Raw genomic sequence first — 23,791 nt, 5'->3', positions numbered from 1 at the left:
TTTTCTGAAGAATGAACAGGTATAAACTTTCTGGATGAATCTGATTTCTGTTAATAGAAAGCTGTAGTTTAAAAATGACTTTTAACATTTTGTTTTAATTTTAGAAATGTTTGAAAAGGAGTTTAAAATGTGTTACTATTTTCCTAGCCTTAACTTTATGCTTAGAAGTATTGTCTAGAGTTTGCTGACTCATAGTTTCTCTTAGCAAGTAGAGTTTCTTCCTGTTATTGAGGAAGCCCTTAGGTCAGTGATATAACTTCTTTTTCTTAGTAATATGTTATGTTTAAAAATAAGTCAAAATCAGTTTATAAATTAATGTGATTGAGCATGCTGTTAACAGTGGTCTTAAAATTTAAAAATACGCATTATTTATTTCTAAGGTTTGCATATTTTAGTAATTATGAGTGGAATATGGTAGACAAATAACAACAGACTAATAAATAGCTTAATTTACTTTCTGTATGTCTTTTTGACTCTCCTGTAACTTAATAGAATTTATTTTTTTCTTTAGAATAATTTTAATGGAATTAGTATCTTCTTTTTTAAATATTGGAAGGTACTTAAGTTTAAGCAAAAGAGAGTTTTTGCTCTTTAGGCCAAAATATGAAAACTAGACATTCTGACTATCTCTGTTCTTTAAAATTGTTCATGCAACTGATGCCCATATTCTGAAGACCCAGGTCATCATGATTTGACCTCCATCTTTTGCCATGAGCCCAGTGCCCCAAATTGGACTCCTGGTCTTTGCCTCAGGCTTTCCAGCTTCAGTGCCATTACTTGTTCTGCTTGGAATGCCCTCTGGATAGACAACTCCAGCCAGCCAAAATTCTACCTGTCCCTCTAAGTCCACTCAAATGCTGCTTTATCAATAAAGCATTTCCTGTGTCTCTATAACAGAAGCCTTCTTTTCTCATAGCACTTTTGGGAGCATCTCTTTGATACCAGTTACCAGTCCTGATAGCATTGGTATTGCACTATTACATACACAGGTGTTAAAATATATGTTGACTTGAGCTTAAAAGACTTGACAATTTGTGTTATACATGCACAGTTTTTTGCAGATTGTAGAGCTCTGTTATTTTATTTACACTTTTATCATCTTATCTTTGAGAGACAAACTGTTAGGCTTTTCTCAGCTTTGATTCCACAGAACCTGTTTTCTGTTGTAGTTAAGGGTCTGCCTTCTGCAGTTATCAAGAGGTCCTTTGAGAGAACTCATGTCTTTGGGCTATAAATGCTGAAGGCACACGGTCACGAATAAAATCAGTGTTCGCTGTGTTTATGGTATTGGAAAATACTAACAATGATTTCCACTTTTTAATATTAGAGATGAGAAAACTGAGGCCCAGAGAGATTAGCCCTGTGTTACTTGCAGTGCTAGGCTAAGAAGCCTGGTCAGTACCCCTGGTTCATGGCTGCAAGGGCTTGTAGCAGGCCGTCATCAGTTCTGATGTCCTGTGTTGGAACTCCCGGCAGCCTCTTACACGATATATCAGTACAGCTCAGGCCTTTTCAGTTGTTTTGCTTGCTTTATTTGTGAGCTGACCTGGATCCGGAAGATACTTCTTGTGGTGAATCAAGATTAAAGCTTTAACTCTCACCAGGAATCCCTGACTCTGAGCTATTTAAGCCTGGAGGATCTTCCTGAACAAGCGGTATGGAATCAAGTTCAGTAGGCTCTTTAGTTTAAAACCCTTCTCTTCTTCCTCTCTAGTTACAGTTTTCAAAATAGTATTGTGAGACTAGCGAGCAGCCTCAGTGTATTCAGTCTGGAGTTTGGAGGAATTTGGCCCAGGACCTTCCAAGTTGCTGTAATCATAGGTTTCTATGTCCTATATTTTCCAGGACAGTATACTTTTCAAATACTGTGCATTATTGCTCACCAAAGTGTGTTCTTGTTTGCTGCTTGTTTCAGGAAAATATATTATCAGAATTATTTTTTAAAATTAAGCATTTATTAAATTAATGATGTGGAAACTGAATTTCAAGTACCTTTTGCTATTTTAATTGTATGTTAAATTCCTCAAAGGTAACACAGAGGGCATCAAACTTTTCTCTAGCTGAGGGGAGGAACACCAGCCAAGACTTGCCTTGGGCATTGGTGGTAATAACTGATGCATACTGAGGACTTTCTTTGTGCCAGGAGTTGTTCTAAATGCTTTATGTCAGGGCTTCTGTGCCTCAGCGCTGTTGATATTTTGGGCTGGGTAATTCTTTGTTGAGGGCTGTTCTGTGCATTGTAGGATATTTAGCAGCATCTCTGGCCCCTACCCACTAGATGCTAGTGGTACCTTCTCTAGTCATGACAACTAAGAATGCCTCCAGACATTGCCAAATGCTTCAGGTCTTGACGGGTGAGGGAGGGGGAGTACACAATCCTCCTCACCACACTGTTGAGAACCACTGTTTTTTATAAACTGATTGATTCCTTACAGCAACCCTCTAAGGTAAATTGTAGTATAATTGTCCCTGGTTTACAGAAGAAGAAACGTAGGCATAGAGAGGTTAAGTAACTTGTCTAAGGTTATACAACTAGTAAGCAGCAGTACTGGAATGTGAAACGAGGAAATGCTCTATCTGAGCACTCACCCAACACAGCTGACTCAGACTGGCCACCAACTATTAGGGCTTCACAGACCCTGTAAGCCAGGAGGAATAATAAATGCTGGCAGGGACCAGGCAGAGCTGGGAGTGAGCAAGGTGGCTGGGTGGCAGACGGGTAAATGGGGGAGTATTGCCACGATTGCCTGTTTTTATAGAGGAACAAGAAATCTGGATTTTATTTATGTGAAAAGCTCACATCTTTAATATTGCAGTTAATTCAGTGTTTAAGAAACATTGTGTTCAAGATCAGCCTGGCCAATATGGTGAAACCTCGTCTCTACTAAAAATATAAAAATTAGCTGGGCATAGTGGCAGGCGCCTGTAATGCCAGCTACTTGGGAGGCTGAGGCAGGAGAATCACTTGAACCCAGGAGACGGAGGTTGCCATGAGCCAAGATTGTGCCACTGCACTCCAGCCTGGGTGACAGAGTAAGACTCTATCTCAAAAAAAAAAAAAAAAAAGAGAAAGAAACATTGTGCAAGCCAACAAATACCATCACCTCTGTAGGGACAAGATTTGGTCCCAGGCTGTTAGCTTGTAGCCTTCTTTGTGTGGACTGCAGCAGTGTGACGCTAAAAGGAAGTGTGCATTCATTTGATTTAGGAAATGAGGTGGATTCTATGTGGAGGGCAAAAGATCCTCTTTGTTGAAGACTGGAAATGAAGGTGGGTGAGGTGGGGCTTCTGGACTAGAAGGGGCCATCCAGCCCACTCTGAAATTTGAATGCTCCGCAGACTCAGTTTGAAAGTTACGTACTCCTCCTAACTTTGAAAAGTGTTATTCATAACTATTTCTTTCATGACCTCCATTTGTCTGGGTGTTAAAATAGATATTTTATAGGACACTGAGAAAATGTCATTTCTGGAGTTGACCAGCTGTATCCTGGAGAAACCACAGCCACACCTTTTTGTTGACAGCCAGTAACCAGTGGAGTCCATGTTTGTTCTCTTTGAACGATGAGGCTCTCTGCCAGCTTTTTAGAAGCAATGGACTCTTGCTGGCCTTTGGAACATTTTCCTTGTCCTCAGGACCTAGCCTCCTCAGTCAAGCCTGCATGCCCTTGGTGTAAAAGGCAGGCGCACACTCCCATGCTGACTTCCTGGCACTCTGTGCCATTCCAGCTTTCCATTCCGGCTGCACTTCCTGTGACTCCCTCACATGGGGCCTCTCCAGATTGTCCAGCTCCTTGCTGTTCACAGACCTGCTTGTGCTTCTCTTTTTAATTTAGTCTACCCTTTCCTTGGAACATAAATTTTCGTTTCTTTGAAAGTCTCATTTTCTCTGAGGCCAGCCTTTTCATTAAGCCTTTCTGGTCATACACACCAGAAGTTCAGTCTTCTTTGTATTATAATTATCTTTGACTCTGATTTCTAATTATTTATGTAACTGTATTACCTCCTTTATCAGACTCATTCAAGCTTGATAAAGGAGGTAATACAGTTACATAAATAATTAGAAATCAGTTATTTAAGATTGAGGATCAGTACCATGTCTTCCATTTTATTTCCCGCATAGTATTTAGCATGGTGTTTTACTTATGGAAGATGCTCAATAAATATGTCCATTTGTTTGGGTTAGATGGGTTCCTACTCATGTAGTGATTTCTTTCTGTTTCTCTATAATTGTATTCATTTTTGTAGTGTGTTGTTAGAATGACTTCACTAAATAGCATTCAAAATATATTGGAAAGAAAGATTACCAATTTAGTTAATTTGGGAGAGTTGGGAACATTTTTATTAATTAAATAAAAATATTATTGGCTTATTTAATATACTGCTGACCCTTGAATAACACAGGTTTCAACTGCACAGGTCCAGTTGTATGTGAATTTTTTTCATAAATCAGGGACCTGACCTAAAATAGTTTTCACAGCATGCCCTGTATGCTGGTCGTCCTGGAACCAATTCCCTGCATATACCAAGGGAGGGCTGTACTATGTTGAAACTCCAACCATATATGTAAGTTTTTCTCACCTTAGTTAGCAAGTACGCAGATGACTTTGTACTTTCATACAGTGATAGTTGCAATTTTTAAACTAATTGAATGCCTAACACATGCCAAGCATATCTTTAGGTGCTTAGAATATAGAATGTTCTCTAGGAGTTTTCAGTATAGTGCTGAGAAGAAGATGTGAACAATATGTGAAACGTGAAAGACTGGAGGTGCTCTTAAAGAAAGGTATGTGGAATTTATATTATACATAGGTGGTCAGAGAAAGTTTCATTGAGGAAGTGATACCTAAGCTACCTTGAACAATGAATAGGCTTATTTTTGCTGTTAATATGATAGTTTGGTGTTCAAGGTAAAGGCATTCCAGGAGAGGGAGAACTGGGGCAAAGGCAGGATGGTGAAACTTCCTGTGTTAGTCCATATGTGTCACTTCCGATAGGTACCTTAGGCTGGATAATTTTTATGAAGAAAAGAGGTTTAATTGGCTCACAGTTCTGCGGGCTATACAGGAAGCATGGCTCGGCTTTTGGTGAGTCCTCAGGAGGCTTACAATCATGGGAGAAGGAAAAGCTGGAGCAGCATACCACATGGCAAGAGCGGGAGCGAGAGAGAGAAGGGAGATGCCACACATTTTTAAACAAGCAGATCTCACACGAACTCAGAGTGAGAGCTCACTCATCACCAAGGGGATGGTGCTAAGCCATTCATGAGGGATCCACCCCCATGATCCGAACACCTCACCCCGGACTCCATCTCCAACACTTGGAATTACATTTCAACATGAAAATTGGAGGGGACAACCGTCCAAATTCTATAACGTCCTGTGCAGGGGAACTGAAAATGGTAAGCACTGGGTGAGGGAAATGGTATTTTGAGTAGAGGAATGAATGTTTTGGAGATGAATAAGACTGAATTGTTGGAGTAATGTGGGTGAGGGATGATTAGGAAATAGTGAAGGAAACTGATGAGAGATAGTAAAGGGATGGAGTTGGTCACCATTCTGACTCTTTGGAGGATAGAGTCAGCAGCAGAATCAAATTTAATACATTTTCATTAGACAAACTGTAAAGAAGATTTTACTGATTATTATTGGTTATTCTTACCTTAAACATTTTAAAGTACTTATAGGCAGCATATCTACTATATATATGCATTATATCTACTATATATATGTATTATATATAGTATATATATGTATTATATATAGTAGATATGCTGCTTATATGTCTGTATCTCCATAGTCATAATTTATTGCTTGTTTTGTTGCATTATTTGAGAGCAAGTTTTTCAAGAATGGTGCTAGTTTCAAACCTTTGTTGAGAGCCTTATGAAATTAAAGAGATCCTACTACTTTTATTGTATTCTCTGCCTCTGTAATGTGCTCTGAGTCTGTTCTCATTATTAGACTGTAAGGCACACTTTATTTTCTGAGTATTTTAGCCTATAGTTGAATTGAGTCTTGTGATTAGTTGTCTTTGTGTGATTCTATTTTCTGAAACATGAGTTAGGCTGATGGTAAAGGGGATCACGAGGTTACTTCTATTGCTGATCTTCTTGAGGGTCTGATTTTCTCTATGACTGCCTAAGAAGTCTTTTCTTTGTTTTTGTTTTGTTTTGTTTTGTTTTTTTGAGACAGGGTCTTGCTCTGTCGCCCAAGCTGGAGTGCAGTGGCACAGTCTTGGCTCACTGCAACCTCTGCCTCCCAGATTCAAGTGATTCTCTTGCCTCAGCCTCCTGAGTAGCTGGGATTATAGGTGCCCACCACCAAGCCCAGCTAATTTTTTTGTATTTTTAGTAGAGACAGGGTTACACTGAGTTGGCCAGATTGGTCTCGAACTCCTGACCTCATGATCTGCCCACCTTGGTCTCACAAGGTGCTGGGATTACAAGTGAGCCACCACGCCGGGCCAGAAGTCTTTCAGAGAAAAGGATACTGGTGATTTTTAAAACTTAGGCATCAAGATTTTGAGATTGACTTTCCCTATCTGTCACATGTGCCAAGCTTTGGACTACAAACCTTTATCTGTGGTATGATTCATACTTTCTTTTTGGACTTATGTGCTGTTATTATATATCACATCGTGGGAGATAATGTGTGTAACTTCTGCCTGTTGGTGGATACCTCTGGCCATACATGTGAATGGCACACCTTTCATTAACCTGCTCTATTTTGTGACATAGGGTGTTGGTCTCAGCTGTCTCTGGGGGCAGTTGATGTTACATCTTCCCTAGCATTGCTGTTAGTGTGCCACTTCCACCAACTAAGAGCCACCAAAGGGACAGTGAGTAGAAGATGACTCTGTCAACTGGACTGACATTTTCAGGAACACTTATCTCCCACATTCTTGAGGAGTTTTATGTTGTTGAATGAAAAGAAACCTAGCTTGTCTATGAATAGCTGTGCTGGCTTTGCTGACTACTTACCAGCTGGCCCCTGGGAATTCAGCTTCTGTTTAGAAAGCTGAACAGAAAGATAGGTCCGGGGAGGCATTGAAGAATGTGTGATGAACACACATTCTTTGGGATGAAGGATAGTTACTAAAAGAAGAGTACACTTTTAGTCACTTGCCTATGATTCCTAGGAGAGCAGTGAGCTCACCGCCGTTCATACTATTGATTTTCAGATCTAGATTAATAAGATCTCAAGTCCTGTGCTGAAAGTTGACAGCATTTATTTGAAAATTGCTTGTAGTAAGTATTGAAGGAATGACATTATGTGATGCAGAGATGTCCTCATATGCATTGGAAAATATTTCAAGTTCCTTAATTGAGGGACCTTCACCTGTCTAGATAGTAATATGACTCTTGACTCCTTCATTGCCAAAGCTGGTGATACATCTCTAAGATGAAGTTTTAAATATTCATAGATAATATTTATATGTACACTGAGGAGCAACACAACTCCTCGGGTGCTGGTCTGCTGATGGTTGACAGAACTAATGAGTCAAAATTGGCAAAAATAATGGTAACTTTGCACTAGCCATCAGGTATTTTATAACTGATGTATTGTGTGATTTTTTAGGAAAGCTAAAAGTAGATTTTGTTATGGGGGACCAAAGAAAAGTTCTGGAAAAAGACAGTCAACAATTAAAAAATCAGCAGTATTTTGTACTTGTGGAAGTGACCTTATTAGTCTCCTAAAGGAAAAATTGGGTTACAAATAGCTCTGTGACCTGGAAGATTAAAACAAAGGAGTTTCTAGGTGAGCTGTGGAGAAAATACAGCTATATACTGCATAACAACATTTAGGTCAACGACGGACTGCATATATGATGGTGGTCCCATAAAATTATAATACCATATTTTTACTGTATCATTTCTGTGTTTAGATATGCAAATACTACTTCTCGTTGTGTTACAGTTGCTTACAGTATTCAGCACAGAAACATGCTGTACAGGTTTATAGCCTAGAAGCAATAGGCTGCATCATATAGCCTAGGTGTATAGTGGGCTCTACCATCTAGGTTTGTGTCAGTTAACACTGTGATAATGAGGAAGCTACCTAATGACACATTTCTCAAAGTGTATCCCTGTCATTAAGTGACACATGGCTATATTTAAGTTTAGGAGTTAGAGCCAAAGCTGAGAAAGGCGGGGGGAAAAGGGCTGCAAAATCAATTTGAACACCAGGAGAAATCCACTATGAGGAGAATAAAAGGTTGGAGACAATAGAAGCTGGAGGAAGGTAGCTGTAGAGACCCCGTTTCAGTTACTTTGGGCTACCTTACAGCAGCTTCTAAAAAAAAAAGAGAGAAACAAATGAAAGAATACTCTTAATCCCCAGGGCCCATCTTGAGAGAGACTTGCACTAAACGAGTGATGAGATCCAGCTCCAACATGCCAGCTGGCTGACTCAGCCCATGCTAGTGAAATAACTGACTACCAAGTTGTTGACCCCTGCAGGGTTGATGAGCTAACAAGTGTTTCGTACCACCCAACATTACTGGGCAGCTGTATGGCATCTTCCCATTTTGCCAACCTGTAGTCTATGGAATGACCTATATACGTTGTCAAATGCCTTTCCTCTTTCTGGCTTGCTCTTCTTTCCCTGGACCAAGCAACAGTCCTAATGTCATGGTTATTGTCAATAATATATACTTGATTTTTTCCCCTCTCTTCAGTCATTCCCTTGTATTATTTATGTATCTTCCCTATTGGCTAGTTGTAGGTTCTGCTGAGAGCATGAGACCTTTTGTATTACCTTTGAACCATTTTAAATGCTTGTGTGGTGTTACATTTCTTTGGTTTTCAACGCTTACGGTTTGCTAAAATGGGAACTCTTAGTGGACTTACATAGGACCCACTTTATAATTGTTTTCTGTTCTATAAATAGATACAATTTATTAGTTTTTGGTTTTTTTTTTCATTTTTATGGCATAGAAGAATATTCTTATTTCTGCATATTTTATGTTTTAAAATTTCATCTCTATGCTCCCCTGAATTCCTGATTCATATCCAGCTGCTTACTTTATCTCGACTTGGATATTAATAAGCATCTCATGCTTTATGTCTAAACTGAACTGATATTCTTGCTCAAAACTGCCCCTTCTCTAGCTTACCACTTTCACTAAATAGCACATCCATCCTTCCAGTTCCTCAAGCTCTACATCTTGCGGTTCTGTTTTAGTCCTCGTTTTCTCCCATACCCCATGGCTAATCTGTCACCAAATGCTTTGGGCTCCTTATTTAGAACCAATCTATTCTCATCCCCTCTACTGCCCTCACCCTATTCTATGGAGTCAGTACATCATCTCTCTCCTGAATTATTGCCGCTGTCTCCTAACAGGTTTCCCCACGTCTATGCTTTTTTCAGCAGAGCAGCCAGAGAGCCTGTTAAAACTTAAGCTCATTATTTTTCTCTTCTACTGAAAATCTTCCAGTGTCTTCCCATCTCATTCAGAGTAAGACTTTACAGTGGCCCATACACAAGGCCCAGCCCTTTGTTAACTGATCTGTCATCATCTGATGTTCTTCCTCTCTCTCACTTGGCTCCAGCCTCGCTGGCCACCTGGCTGCACTCCTCTGTGACCATCTCCACCCCTCCTCAGAACTTTTGCCCCTGTTCTTCCCTCTATCTGAAGTGTCTTTCCTCATATCTACCTGGCATTTCTCCCTTATCTCCTGCTAGTTGTTGCTCAGATGCCGCCTGCTCAATGAAATCATCTTGACCTCTCAGTTTAAAATGACAATATTTCCAGCCCTACTTTGTCTTCCATCCGCTTCCTCAAGAAGGTAAACTATGTGAGGATAGATGTTTTGTTAATCACCATGGGAGTGCTCAGAAGAAGACCTGACACAATTTTAGTGCTCAAACATATTTGTGGGTGAATGTAGTAGATGTGGTATATTCTTGGCAAACTTTGAATTTGCAAACATTATCAAGTGCAGTTCTGAAACCATGTAGTTCACGTCCAGATTCAGCTTCTCAATGTCTATTTTAGGTTTGTCTCGTAAATTATGAAAACATTGATACGCGTTTACCCAGCCATCTTTAAATCTTAATATTTCTCTCTGCACTGTGTCAAATGAAAGTTTAGTAATATTTTTAATATTCCTATAGGAAATAGATCACACAGAAATTATGTTGCTTTAAAAGACAGTTGGAGTTCAGGAGATAGATTAATGTCTGCCAGAGGAGTGACTTAAAAGCACTATGACATGTGTTTTTCCCCTTTAAGTTTTCTAAGTCATTGATGTTAATTTCTAAATAAATCTGAGTCTTAAAGCAGATTGTTGAAAGGTTAAGTTCTGTTATGTGCACACAATTACTTTTATCTGCTGATGGTAACAGAAATCATTGAATGAGACAAGACTACAAAACGAAGACCAAACTTTAGCAGGCAGCCTTGGATGTGTGTGTGTGGGAAGAGGGCAGAACACAAAGCATTCACGAGTAAGCAGATTTATTAAGACGGAATGAAAGCATTAATTACATCCCAAAGGAAAGTAAATGACACTGGAAAATACGAGGCCTAGAAAATAAAGATTAAGAATAACACCATGGAGATAATATATAAAGATGTTACCATGGAGTTGGGCTGTCGAAATTCATAAAGAAAAGTAAGGAGAGGAGCAGAAGGAAGTGCAGTTGAAATGTGCGTCCTAGTGTAATAAGTCAGCCATGTGAATTAAATAACACATGGTGTGTCCGAGCCTTGGTAGGTGGTGCTTTGTAAAAGATCTCTCTTTCCCCAGGGGTCCCTGAGTTCTAGTGCAGGGAACAAATGAAGTTTGTTCATTTGTTTGTTCATTTTGAAGCCAAGTTACAACAAACTTGGCTTGTAAAAGCTTGTGGTGTATGTTATACACATTTTTACTAAAGACCTGAGCAAACTTTAGACCCTGAACCATTGGATGATGTGACTCCACTCTCACATACATCTTATAACAGCAGCAATAATAAAAGACCATTTTCAGTTATATAAGTGACATTGGCTCAAAATGAAAATAGAATGACTTCTATCTATAGTCACGCACACTTTAGAAGCCTTTAAATATCTCCATTTGTGTTTCGGTAATTTGATGGTTGTATTAAGGGCAGAATGATTTGAGTGTCCGGAATTCTTATATGGGTTTTCTTTTAAGTCTATTAGTGCAACTCAAACTGTTGTGTAGGTAAGAATTGTTATACAAAGGTACATGTACAAAATTCATATGCATTCTGTGTTATAGCATGATTTAAGAGGTTTTTGAGGATGTTTGGTTTCTCTTTGCCTGTAAGTGTAGCACATACTTAAGAGCAAAGTTGGTCTCATGATTTTTTTGCCATGAAAATTTGCCTTTGCTTTCTTTGCTATACAGTAGTTACCTCTTATCCATGTACAGTACATTTCAAGCCCCCCCAGGGGATGCCTGAAACCACACCCCTATAAACCAAAACCCTATAAACATTTTGATTTTACTTATGCAATAATGGGCGGATAACACATATGATGTGGCTATTCTGGACAAAGGGGTGATTCATGTTCTGGGTGGGATGGAGTGAAATAGTGGGAGATTTCATCACGCCACTCATAATGACACACAATTTAAAACTCATGAACGTTTATTTCTGGAATTTTCTATGTAGTATTTTTGTAGTTCAAGCAGTTGACCACAGGTAACTGAAACTGGAAAAGGAAACTGCAGATAAGGTTGGGGAGGGGGATTATGGCACATACATATGTTACATACGTATATGTATACTATATGCATCTTATGTTTAAATGTATTCATACTGTGTGTATGTGTGTATATACTGTGTATAGATAGACAGGTACAGACACAGCAGTGCCATCTCAAAACAGCCTTATGTGTTTACGTTTTTCCAAATAAATCAGAAATAAGTTTTTTTCCAAGTGAATCAGAAGTAAGTTGCATACATGATGACACTTATCCTTTAGTACTTCAGTGTGCATCTCCTAAGAATAAGGGCATTCTCCTAACTGTAATCAATTCTCCAATTGTCTTTTGTGGCTTTTGTTTTTTAATTCAAGATTCATTCTAGGCTTGTGCATTGCGTTCGATGCTCGTGTCTCTTTATGCTCTTTTCTATTTGAAGAGTATTCACACCACTATCCTTTTTATTTTTGTTTTTCACCACATTGACTTCTCTGAAGAGTCCAGGATAGTTGACTTGTAGAATGTCCCATATACTGTTTATTTATTTTTTTTAATGACTAAATTCAAGTAAAACTTCTGACAAGGATTTATCATAATTGATGTTATATAGTTCTTATTGCAACATATCAGAAGGCAGGTAATGCCAGCTTGCTTTAGTATTGATGCTGTTTGATTACTTGGTTCAGGTGGTGACTGCCAGATCTCTCCACTGTAAAAGCGTATCATCCCCAATGAAATTATTAAATAATCTGAGAGATGCTACTTTGAAACTATAATATCATATGCCCCAACAACCTTTTAATAATTGCTGGTGTCCATAATGGTCCTTGCCTGAATCTGTTACTACTCTGGGAGTTGCAAACCATTGATTTTTCTAATTTTATTATTCCTTTTACATTTTTATCTGACTTTTTTCTTTATAGAAGAACTCTTCCCATGCCATCTGTCTTTTATTTACAATATTACTGTGGACTCATGGAATTTTTAAATTCGTCCAATGTAAATTCCAACATTACTGTCATTATTCATTTTTATGTTCAAGTTGTCCCAAATGGACCAGGGGGAGCCCCTTCATGACAGCCTACACAATTTTTTTAAAGGTTATAACTTTTTGTGTCTTCTTTAAGAAATCTTTGCAAAAAAGATTGCAAAAAAATTGTCCTACACATTCTTCTAAAGCTTTGTGTTTTTAATTTTTATGTTTAGGTCTGTAAATCATCTTAAATTATTTTTTACCTGGTGTGAGTTAGGGTTTGAAGTTCCTTTCAGTTTTAATATCCGGTTGTTTTCTGCATTGTTTGCAGAAAACACACTTTATTTTCACCATTGGATTACTTTGACAGCTTTGTCAAAATTGAAGTGACCATATATGTCTGGACCTGTTTATATGTTATATGTTTATCTGTTTATATGTTATATGTTTATATGTTATATGTTTATATGTTTATCTGTTATGTTCTATTGACCTATTTGTTTATTCTTATGCTGGTACCATACTGTTTTGATTACTGAAGCTTTACGGAAAGTCTTTAAGCTAGGTAATGTGTCTTCTATTTTTGTTCTTCTTCCAGATTGCTTTGGACAGGCTTATTTCTTTGCATTTTATATACATTTTAGAATTAGCTTGTCAGTCAGTTTCTATTAAAAAAAAAAAAGGCATGGTGGGATTATGATTGGAATTGAGTTGAATCTGTAGATCAGTTTGGGGAGAATTGATATCTTAACAATATGAATTCTTCCAATCCATGAACATGGTATATCTCACAATTTATTTTCAACTACTTCCATTTCTCTCAGCAGTATTATGTAGCTTTCAGTTTTACGATATTGCATATCTTTTATTAAATTTATTCCTTAGTGTTTTGTTTTTGATGCTATTTTAAATGGCTGCCCTTTCTTTTTTTTTCTTTCTCTCTCTCTTTCTGTGTCTAATTTCTTCTCCCACTCTCCCAGATTGAAGGAAGTGGTAAATATATGAATCACAAAGTCATAAAAGTAAGCTCTTGTTAACAAAGTTTTGTTGTTGTTGTTTGCTTGCTTGCTTTTTTAAATGGAAGAGCAAAAGTAATCTTGATGCAGCATGATAGATGTAATAATAGAGGTCTGTGTACACTTTTCTCTGATGGGGCAGAGAACTTTAGAAGAGTAAGAGGAAACAAAGGTTTCCCTGAGAAAATGGGCTTTGAATCAAGGCTTATCAAATGGGTCAGAACTTTAGAGATAAGGAGAGTGGCACTCGAGGTGCTTACTGGAGAGAAAAATGCAAGCAGAGGTTTGTGAGAACATAATGTCTTTAGGGAACTGCTTGTGATTTTTTTACCATGGTGAAGTGGTTGTGGAGACGTAGGCCAGTGTTAGGTTAGGCAAAATTAAAGAGTTTGAGCTCTACCTGAATGAAGGTCCCAAGAAACCATTTAATAAATGATCTCATAAATTTAATTGGCTTCTCTAAAAAATCTGCTGCTGTCGACTAAGTGCTTTTTTAAAAAATTGAACTAATGTTTAATATTCGGAAAATTTCCTGTTACAATTCAGATTTCTGGCTTCCACTGATAAATAAAAGTCTGTGCTCTCTTTCCACACATATAGCCTCTGAAGATTGGGCACACACCCCTCTCCTGTTTGTTTCTCCTTGTCTCCTGAGGCCAACTGTTAGTTTCTACTTTTCTTTCAGCTTACATTGTTGTTTTTTTAATGTCAGGGATGTGTTTATCCATGGCTCTTCCCAAAATCCTTCTCTATGTGTTTCTCTATGTCTCTTTCAGAATAAGAGACTTAGAGAGCCACATTTTAAGAGAGTGAAACAGATATCTACTTGGAAATGAAGAGTTGTCCTACAAAGTTTGAAATTATGCAAGTTCCCCCCGCCACCTGCCTCCAATTTAAAACCAGTCAAAATGTACATAATTTCAAAGCTTTTGGCCCAAATGAATTGTAAGTTGTGTTGGTGCATGCTTTTGAAATGCAGTGAAATGTTTTAATGAGTAAACAGAAATGGTCTCTTCTCCTATTAGGATTAGTTTTGTTGTTGTTGTTTTTTTTTTGTTTTGAGACGGAGTCTCGCTCTGTTGCCCAGGCTGGAGTGCGGTGGCACGATCTCAGCTCACTGCAAGCTCCACCGCCCGGGTTCACGCCATTCTCCTGCTTCAGCCTCCCAAGAAGCTGGGACTACAGGCGCCCGCCACCACGCCCGGCTAATTTTTTATATTTTTAGTAGAGACAGGATTTCACCGTGTTAGCCAGGATGGTCTTGATCTCCTGACCTCAGGATCCACCCGCCTCGGCCTTCCAAAGTACTGGGATTACAGGCGTGGCCAGCGTGCCCAGCCGGGATTAGTTTTTATCTATATGTGTTTTGAATTATGTGAGGTTTTAGGAATAAGCTGTGATATGTTTGTTCTACTTGTGGGAGCTGTTCTGAGGTTTAAGTGACATAATGTGTCTTAAGTACTCAGCATTGTGTCTAGACACAATAAGTCCCGGTGTAAGGAAGCTCTATTGATTTTGTTATTATGTTAATATATGGTATATAATGTTATGTAATAGATAATTATGTTATATTAATATGTGGAGTTAGTTTATACTTTTGTCCTGTTGTATGTTACAGCCTTTCATATTCTTGTGTTGTTACATGTTCTTGTTCAGATAATGTCAGTATTATCCTAGCTTTATTTAATAATAGAATAACTTTCCTTTTTAACATTCTGAATCAATATGTAGGATTTTGTCTTTTATTTCAAATATTGAAATGCCTATAAAACTGTCTGACTCCAGTCCCTTTGCTAGATAATTATTTTTTGCTTTTTCAATATTCTTTTTCTGGAATGGTTTATTCTATTCAGGTCATTTGCTTCTTCTTAGTGTAATTTATTTCCAGAGTATTGACTTTAGTTATGGTTTTCAATGAAATTAAAATATTACTTATACTTCGAAAGTGACCTCTTCTTTAGTGGTACTTGTATTCCTTTATGAGTACTCCCTGTATTAGTACTTTATTTTTATTTATTTCCAGAGTATTTTATTTATTTCCAGAGTATTGACTTTAGTTATGGTTTTCAATGAAATTAAAATATTACTTATACTTCGAAAGTGACCTCTTCTTTAGTGGTACTTGTATTCCTTTATGAGTACTCCCTGTATTAGTACTTTACATATGCCCTCTTAAAGGACTGATCACTGAGTTTATCTGTATATTTTAAATTTGTTTATGAAGTGTTCATCCAGTGCAAAAGTAGAGTTTTTGTTATAAAGAATCACGTTTTTCCCACTCCCCAGCTTGCAACAGTTATCATTCTCCTTTTGGATTTACTAATTGTATTCATTGTTTTTCTTTTTTATTTTCTATCCTTTTCCATATAGAATAGTTACAGCTTTCTAACTTTATTATTTACATGCCTAATTATTTTATTTTATTTTTTATTTTAAAAGTAATTAAATTACTTTAAGGTAATGATTTTGATAGTAAGCCCAAGTTTACAGCTTTCCACTGTTTTTACTGTCATTTTTTTTCCAATAGTTTGTTTTACTTTTTAAGTATTTTTACCCCAATGTTATTTTAGAAAATAGTACTATGTTATGGAAGTCTATTTTACGGCACTGCTCATTCTCTATAGAGTTCCTTATTGCAAGATTTATTACGTGTTTTTTGGTGGTCTAGTTTTGTTACCAATTTTATAAATATGGCTTACCTCCTCAACATAGTATATAGTCTATGACTGTGGAGTTAAAATAATTATCTGTTTTAAAAATTTTAATTATAGTATTGAAATAATCTGTATTCATATCATTAAAATATCAAATAGGCTAAACAAGTAAATGTCAAAACCTTTCATTGTTATTATAATCTTCCATTTACATAGCATTTGCCTTTTTTTTTGTTTTAAGAACATTTTGTATCTCTGTTCTTTCACATAAAGCATACACTGATACTGAGTGGTGAATATTAAGCCTAATTTTATATATATATATATAAAATATATATATATATTTATATATATAAAATATATATATATATTTATATATATATATATATAATATATATATATTTGGAGTGAGCCTCACTTTGTCGACCAGGCTGGAGTGCAGTGGCGCAGTCTCGGCTCACTGCAACCTCCACCTCCCTGTTCAAGTGATTCTCCTGCCTCAGCCTCCTGAGTAACTGGGACTACAGGCGTGCATTAGCACGCCTGGCCAATTTTTATATTTTTAGTAGAAACGGGGTTTTACCATGTTGGCCAAGCTGGTCTCACACTCCTGACCCCATGTGATCCACTTGCCTCGGCCTCTCAAAATGCTGGGATTACAGGTGTGAGCCACTGTGCCCGGTCACACTTCTCAGTTTTTAAAAATCCCAGTGTTAACCATACTTGCTGAGTTGAAAGAGTATATGTCAGAATTTTCAGAGCTTAATTATGCACCTTGAGTTATTGTGGACTTATTAAAAGCCTTTGTGTGAGCTGTGAACCTCCTCTGACTTTTATTGGGTATGAATTAGTAATCATACCCAAATACATGCAAGTCAGAATAAACAAGTGTAGTATTATTATTGTATAGTCAAGTTCAGTGATTCTAGCTTTGCTTTGAGCTTGCTAACTGTAGTCCACTTAATAATGCCAGTTATGGAAAATTATTGATAATTACCTGTAAGTTTATAAAGAGATACTGGGGGAATATCTGAGTGATGATACAACCTTTCTACAATTCTTTTTTGGAATTACTACTTGCATACCATGTACAGAATGTGTCAGTATTTTGTGATAGCTATCCATCATTTAGATTGTGTCCGAATAATCTCTCTAGAAGTTCCCAAAGAGCAGTTTGTAGCTGATGGTGCCAGTGTAGGTTATTAGAAACACATCTAGACTCCATCTCCCAAAAAACTACTCAGTGTTATCACACTGGTGACCTTATTCGTGTTTGAACCCAGACCTTCGCGTTGTTAACTGAGAAACTTGATTAGTCAGCAGCTTAAAGAACTCAGTTGCAAGTGGCTTTGCCTTGCATGAGTAGGCTCACGTCTCAGTGTCTGCAGTGAACACCTTAACTGCCATGTGGACTGAATGTTTGCTTCAACCTGACCAGCTTGTTGTTTCCTTACATAAAATATTACATCTTAATCAGAAACATGGAATTAGAAAAAGGATGTGGGAGGTATGCAGAAGATTATTAAATTAAATCGTTGTCAATTAATTATAGGAATTACTTGGCCAATGGATGGGAGATGCTTGATGGAGTGTCACATTGGATTGTGACACTCCTTTTCCTGTGTTTTCCTGGCTGACCCATCTTCTTTCTGATGGGCACATTGCCTCTTCTCCTCTTTAGACTTGAGCATGTGCCTGTCAGCTTGTTCTCATTGGTTGGCTTGTGAGCTATTTTGTTTCTTTAAGGATCCAGCACATCTACTTTGATTCATTATGTGTTGATTTAATAGGGTAACTCTCAGTATTACTTTGTTTCAAAATTTTTCCCCATTGTAGAACTGATCATGTGTATCTGTGGAATGCTTTGTAGAGTTTCATACATAAACCTCTTTTTTTCTATTTCTTTTTTAAACATTTCACTCATTTTCACTTGGCACATTAGGAATTTGATGACAAAATTTGATTATTTGACTCCAAAAATATTTTTTAATTTGAAGTAATACCAAATAATTGGCTGGGTGAGTTTATTTAAATGCTTTATAGAATTTTTCACATATTATTTTGGGATGACTGGTTTCTACCCATATTTCTCTATATAGTAGCTTTCTGTTGCCTCAGCTGTTAATTTGGATGTAATTTATGAGAATAAATTTTTAGAAAAAACATTTTTAAAATTGGGGCTACTAGATTTAATTTTTAAACACCTTTTTTTTTTTTTCTGGACATTGTATTTAATAGGGAGCATATATGGCACACAGGAAAACAAGGCTGCTTTGAAATGTCAATGTAAATGTAATGGGCAGTTTGCCAAAGAAAGATTTGTTTGCTTTTGGCTTTATGAAACTTTTCCTGTAGAGCTTCGTGGTGAAAGTTCTCAGATTCAGGAGGCTGGAGTGTCACACACATGCATCAACTCCCTAACCTTGCCCCCTGCCAGTCCTTTCCCTATGAATTTCTCATCCTGTGGGATAGCATTACGTTTTCTTTCTTCTCTTTCTCTCCTTCTCTCTCTCTTTCTCTCTTTCCATCTCTCTTTCTCTTTCTTTCTTTCTTTCTTTCTTTTTTTTTTTTTTCTTTCAGGGTGTTGCTCTGTCTCCCAAGCTAGAGTACACATAATCTTAAGCTCACTGCAGGCTGGAACTTCTGGGCTCGGGTGATTCTCTTGCCTCAGCCTCCCGAGTAGCTAAGATTACAAGTCTACACTGCCATGGCGAGCTAATTTTTAAATATTTTGAAGAGATGAGGACTCACTCTGTTGCCCAGGCTACTCTCAAACTACTCAGCCTCCCAAAGTGCCAGGATTATATTTGTGAGCCACTGTGCCCAGCCACTTGTTTCTTTTTTTAAGAATATCTTATCTACAAACCATTTTTGAAGTGTTTTCAAAATTTAGACAGGCTCATATAGGCAGACATTAAGCAGAACTTTTTATTTTACCAAATTTTGAATTACAGGTTAAATTTTACACATCAATTTTCCAGGTCTTGTTAGCATGCCATAATGTTCCTCATGTCACATGGGTGCCTTTAGAATATGAAGGTGACTCTGTCTTGCTATGTTTTTAGTATTCTGGATTAGCTTCTGCCCCACATCTCTCTCTTCTCTATGCATGCTTATTTTTAAAGCATCTGTGTTTTTTCAGGCCTCTTTCTCATACTAGCAAGGTAAGTATATAAATGTCAGGTTATTCACTCACTGTTCTCATATCCTACTTCTAGCTGCTTCACCTCGGAAGGGAAGGTGAGGACTCTAAACAGGACTTCTGTGTCATTAACCAGGTCTCATAACAGTGGGGGGCCTTGCAAGACAGCCAGCTCAGGCTGCTTCTTGCTTCCAAGGACACCCAGTCCCAGGATACAGTAGGCACAGCCATGGCAGTCTGTGCTTTGGGACTCTCAAATTGCATGACTGTATGTCGCACACCATGTGAACACTTCTTGATGTATCTCCCACTTCCTTCTATGAATCTGGGGTAAGGCAGGATGATGGAAAGGAAAGAACCAAGTTTGAATCATAACTATACACCACCTTGAAATATCTCTTAGATGGATCCATGTAGGCCCCACCGTTTTTGCCTGTAAGAAGAGTCAGAAAGATCAGGCTGGCAAAGTCAGTTGCCTCCATGCTAGGTGAAGATTGAGGCCAACTGGAGAGTGTGTGCCCCACTTAAAGTGGTCAGCAGCTTGGCTTTATCATCATGGTAAGAGAATGCAGGCCTGATGATTCTATATCTTTTGACTTTTCAAAGAAGCTAGAAGTCTGGGGAAAAAGTAATTAAAATGTTAGCAGTTAAGTCAGTATCTTAAGAAACACTGTTCAAGACCAAGAAAACGTGTCTCTAAGCCAAATCATCTCCAAAGACTTTTGCTAAGATGATGACTAAAGCCTTTCTAAATTAAATATTTTTAATGTCTGTTATTCCAACATTCTTTGGAAGAAAACATACAGTGTCCTGGCTGCTGCCTTAAGTAGTGCTGAGAAGGCGGGGTGGTTGGGTTGAGAGACTTGGCTTCGGGCTGTCAACAGGAGGTGCACAGTCTCTCTCTTCTCCTCCTAGGAAGGCTGAGAGATTGTGGGGCTCCTGTAAAATGCAAGCAGTGGTAGCTCGTTCTCCACGGCAGCTGCTGTCCACCGTCTGGGTAGTGTCACTTCTGTGTGGGAAGCAGATGGAGCTGATGTTTCAACCCGGCTCTGTACCCATCATGAGGTGCGGCCTAGATCAGGTGAAATTCAGGCAGCGTACAGACCTGTGAGCTTGAACATAAATGTGGGTTACTTTCAGCCATTGAGTGTTTAGTGATTTGTTAATGTAGCATAAATAGAAATAGCTGACTGATACTATAGTATAGAGGAGGATAATTACACATTGGTATAAAACAAGACATCAGTCTCTTTTTCAAAAAACAACCAAAGGGGATTCTCATCTTCTCACCCATATGTTTTTCTTTATTTTCTAATTCTTCACTCCCATACTTCCCACACAGTTGGGATAAATTCTGAATTGCAGATTTAGCTTCCTGTGTATACAGCTAATCAATACTTAGCACCCTCTTTAGAGAGGTATGGCTTTCCTTAAGCCAACCCCAGAGAGGATCTCAGTACTCCGGATTGAATATTTAATAATTCTGAAATGACATCTGGAAAAATACCCAAGCTCTTCCTCAGAAACAAAAACAAACAGTTGTAATCTCCTGAATTCAACAGAGATTGCTGATAGCCTACTCTCTGCTAATATCTGTGCTAGATGCTAGATAGAATTTATACAGTTGATATTTGTTCTGTTCCTGCTGTCTGTCATGTGCTGTGGTCATTTTCAGAGCCTTTAAGGAATATACTACTTAGTGGGAGAGGCAGCAAAGTGGATAATTAAGGCCTATTGTGGTAAGCAGTACCATTAAGTGTCACATCCACAGATTAGGGGAGCTTGGGGGAAATGTATCTGGTTGGAATATGGGGAGCGTTCAGAAAAGTGTCTCTGAAGGAACTCAACTGTACTTCAGCTTTCTGAAGGGTATGGTTAGGGTGAAATCCAATAATCAGACAGTGGAAAGCAGCTTTAAGGAATGATCATTCTCTTTACTCATTAAAAGGAAGCTGTCTTTCTCAATGAGTGTCAGAATCACATGGATCAGGTATTGAGGATTAACCAAGATCTACATGTGATATTGGTACATATGCACACCAAAAATTCAGAACTTTATTGCATGTGAAAATCCCATGACACGTTTTCTGCGCTTTCTCAGCCTCTTTTGGCATTGCCTCAAGAACCTGCAGCCACTGGCTTTGCTGGGCAAGCAGCTCTACTCTAGTCTGTGGGGTTCCAGCACCTAGGCTAGCCAGTCCCACACCCAGTTTTCGTGTCTTCCCTCAAGACTCGAATGAAATGTCATACCCAGGAATGTGTAATCTGGTTTTAAGAGAGACTGCTTTGGCCAGATGAAGCAACTAGAAGTTTAATAGAGTTGGCTCACTGTCAGGAGGAGTTTGACAGGTGGAAATAGGCAACAAGAAGCAGCTGGGTAGATGTAGTCCTCCCCACTGTTCCCCTCAAAGCCCCCACCCGAGACTGCTCTGAGGCATGGTTTCTCCATTTCACCCATCTGGAAATGTATCACAGCCCTTAACCTGCTGTGTCGCTTCAAGGCTTGTGAAGAAGCTAGTGCAGTGCTTCTCGTTCTTCCCTTTTCCACTATTTGTTATACTCATTTAACCTATATATTTTTTAAGGAACTCAAGCTAAACATTCTATGTGTTAAGCCTGAGTTCCTTAAAAACATTTAGAAGTATATCTAGTATATTAACTCAAATACACTTGTATTTAGAATATCTTTAACTCAAGTTTATCCCAATGAAATGAGTCACAGAAAAAAAAATTCAGTCTTATTATAAGGGCCAATAATGCAGAAACCAAGAGTTTCCTACAGAGCATAAATTAGCTGACATTTCCTTAGTATTTTTCACCAGTGCTTCCCAAATTTTCCAGTTTACAGTCTGCTTTGTGGGAGTAAGAAAGATTCTTGAGCTCTCTTTTCCCACCAGCCCACAGGCCCTTACCAATCCCCCAAATATATTATCAGTCAGGAGTAATTGTTTTTTGGGGGCATGGGGAGAAGAAGCTGTCAAATTTGTTGACCTGCTGTTGTGTGCTGCAAGAGGCCATATGTGACTGTTAGTCAGTTTCACCAGCAGTAAGGGAGATAGAGGACAAAGATGGCCAAATGTTTCTGAGTTCGAATAGTATGTTTTTAACATGAGTCCCTCAAACTAAGCACCCTTCTTCTCTTATTTTTCTGTTTTTGAGTAAAAGTTTCACTCAAAAAATTAATTCTAGAAGTCTGAACTGTGTGTTTTCATAACCTAATGGAGATTAACCTTGTCATTGGTTTCATCTAGACCAGTTAATTCACTGGATTAAGTAGGTAAATCAGAAAGAAAAAGAAAAGCAAGCTCGCTTGCCTTTTTACAACTTCCCTCTTTCCCAGAGAAAGATCAGTTTGATTAGAGCCAGTCTGCTTAGAGATGTCTGTGCTTTGTGTAACTTTTTTTTTATTGAGGTGAAAGTATCTATAAATTCTTGCTAATTAGCAGTTACACATACACATATGAAAAATCGTGTAATGATTCTCATTTCCCAAGCCATATGTATTCCATTGTGTATTTAATATCATATTTTGTTTTGAAATGTATCTCAGATTTCTAGGGTTGTATGTTTCTTTATTAATCTTTTTTATCCACAAGAAGTGCGTTTGTGGAAGGAAAAAGGAGTGAAACTAAGAAAATGATTTAATTTCCTTGAAAATGCTCTTCCTCCTAAAATCGGTCCTCAGTTTGAATTTTGAATTTGTTCAATTTTCTGTTCACATATTAGTGAATTTAATAATTTAAATTGATTTTTAAATATAGCTGCTAATTATTAGACTGGCTTAGAATTATCTGAGTTGCTTTATCATAATGTAGGATATATTGTTGCAAAAATATGTCTGTACTCATTCATCCAGATTTCTTTTTTTTGTTTGTTTTGTTTTGAGACAGTCTCACTCTGTCGCCCAGGCTGGAGTGCAGTGGCACGATCTCAGCTCACTGCAGCCTCTGCCTCCAGGTTCAAGCAATTCTCCTGCCTCAGCCTCCCAAGTAGCTGGGACTACAGGTGTGCACCACCGCTCCCGCTCCCTTTGATAGAGACGGGGTTTCGCCATGTTGACCAGGCTGGTCTTGAACTCCTGGCCTCAAGTGATCCGCCTGCCTCGGCCTCCCAAAGTGCTGGGATTATAGGTATGAGCCACTGCGCCCGGCCTCAGCTGTTTTCTTAAACTTAAAATGTGTGTTTCATCACAAAAGATGTATTAATTACATTCATATTTACTTATTGTTTCAGAATTAACTCCTAGAAGTCTGACAGGTGGTAGTGCCTTGCAAGCTTTGTGTTAAGAGCTGCTACTGGGGAATATGCCGTTGCTATGCCTTCCACTAGGGTGGCATTGATCTCATTAAG

At 38.1% G+C, this 23,791-nt stretch overlaps 1 protein-coding gene across 4 annotated transcripts in view; it reads left to right on the top strand.

Moving 5' to 3' along the window:
* STARD3NL (STARD3 N-terminal like) overlaps nt 1–23,791 on the top strand; it is a 53,449-nt gene that overhangs the window by 2,890 nt on the left and 26,768 nt on the right. The window contains exon 2 of one of the 4 annotated variants that reach the window (XM_028844925.2): nt 23,332–23,446. The gene's annotated coding sequence lies outside the window, so the exon portion shown is untranslated. 4 annotated transcript variants of the gene reach the window in all.

This window comes from Macaca mulatta, chromosome 3, assembly GCF_049350105.2.
Source record: "Macaca mulatta isolate MMU2019108-1 chromosome 3, T2T-MMU8v2.0, whole genome shotgun sequence".
NCBI lineage: Eukaryota > Metazoa > Chordata > Mammalia > Primates > Cercopithecidae > Macaca > Macaca mulatta.
Note: the sequence above shows the minus strand (reverse complement) of the source record. Positions and strands in the feature narration are given on the sequence as shown.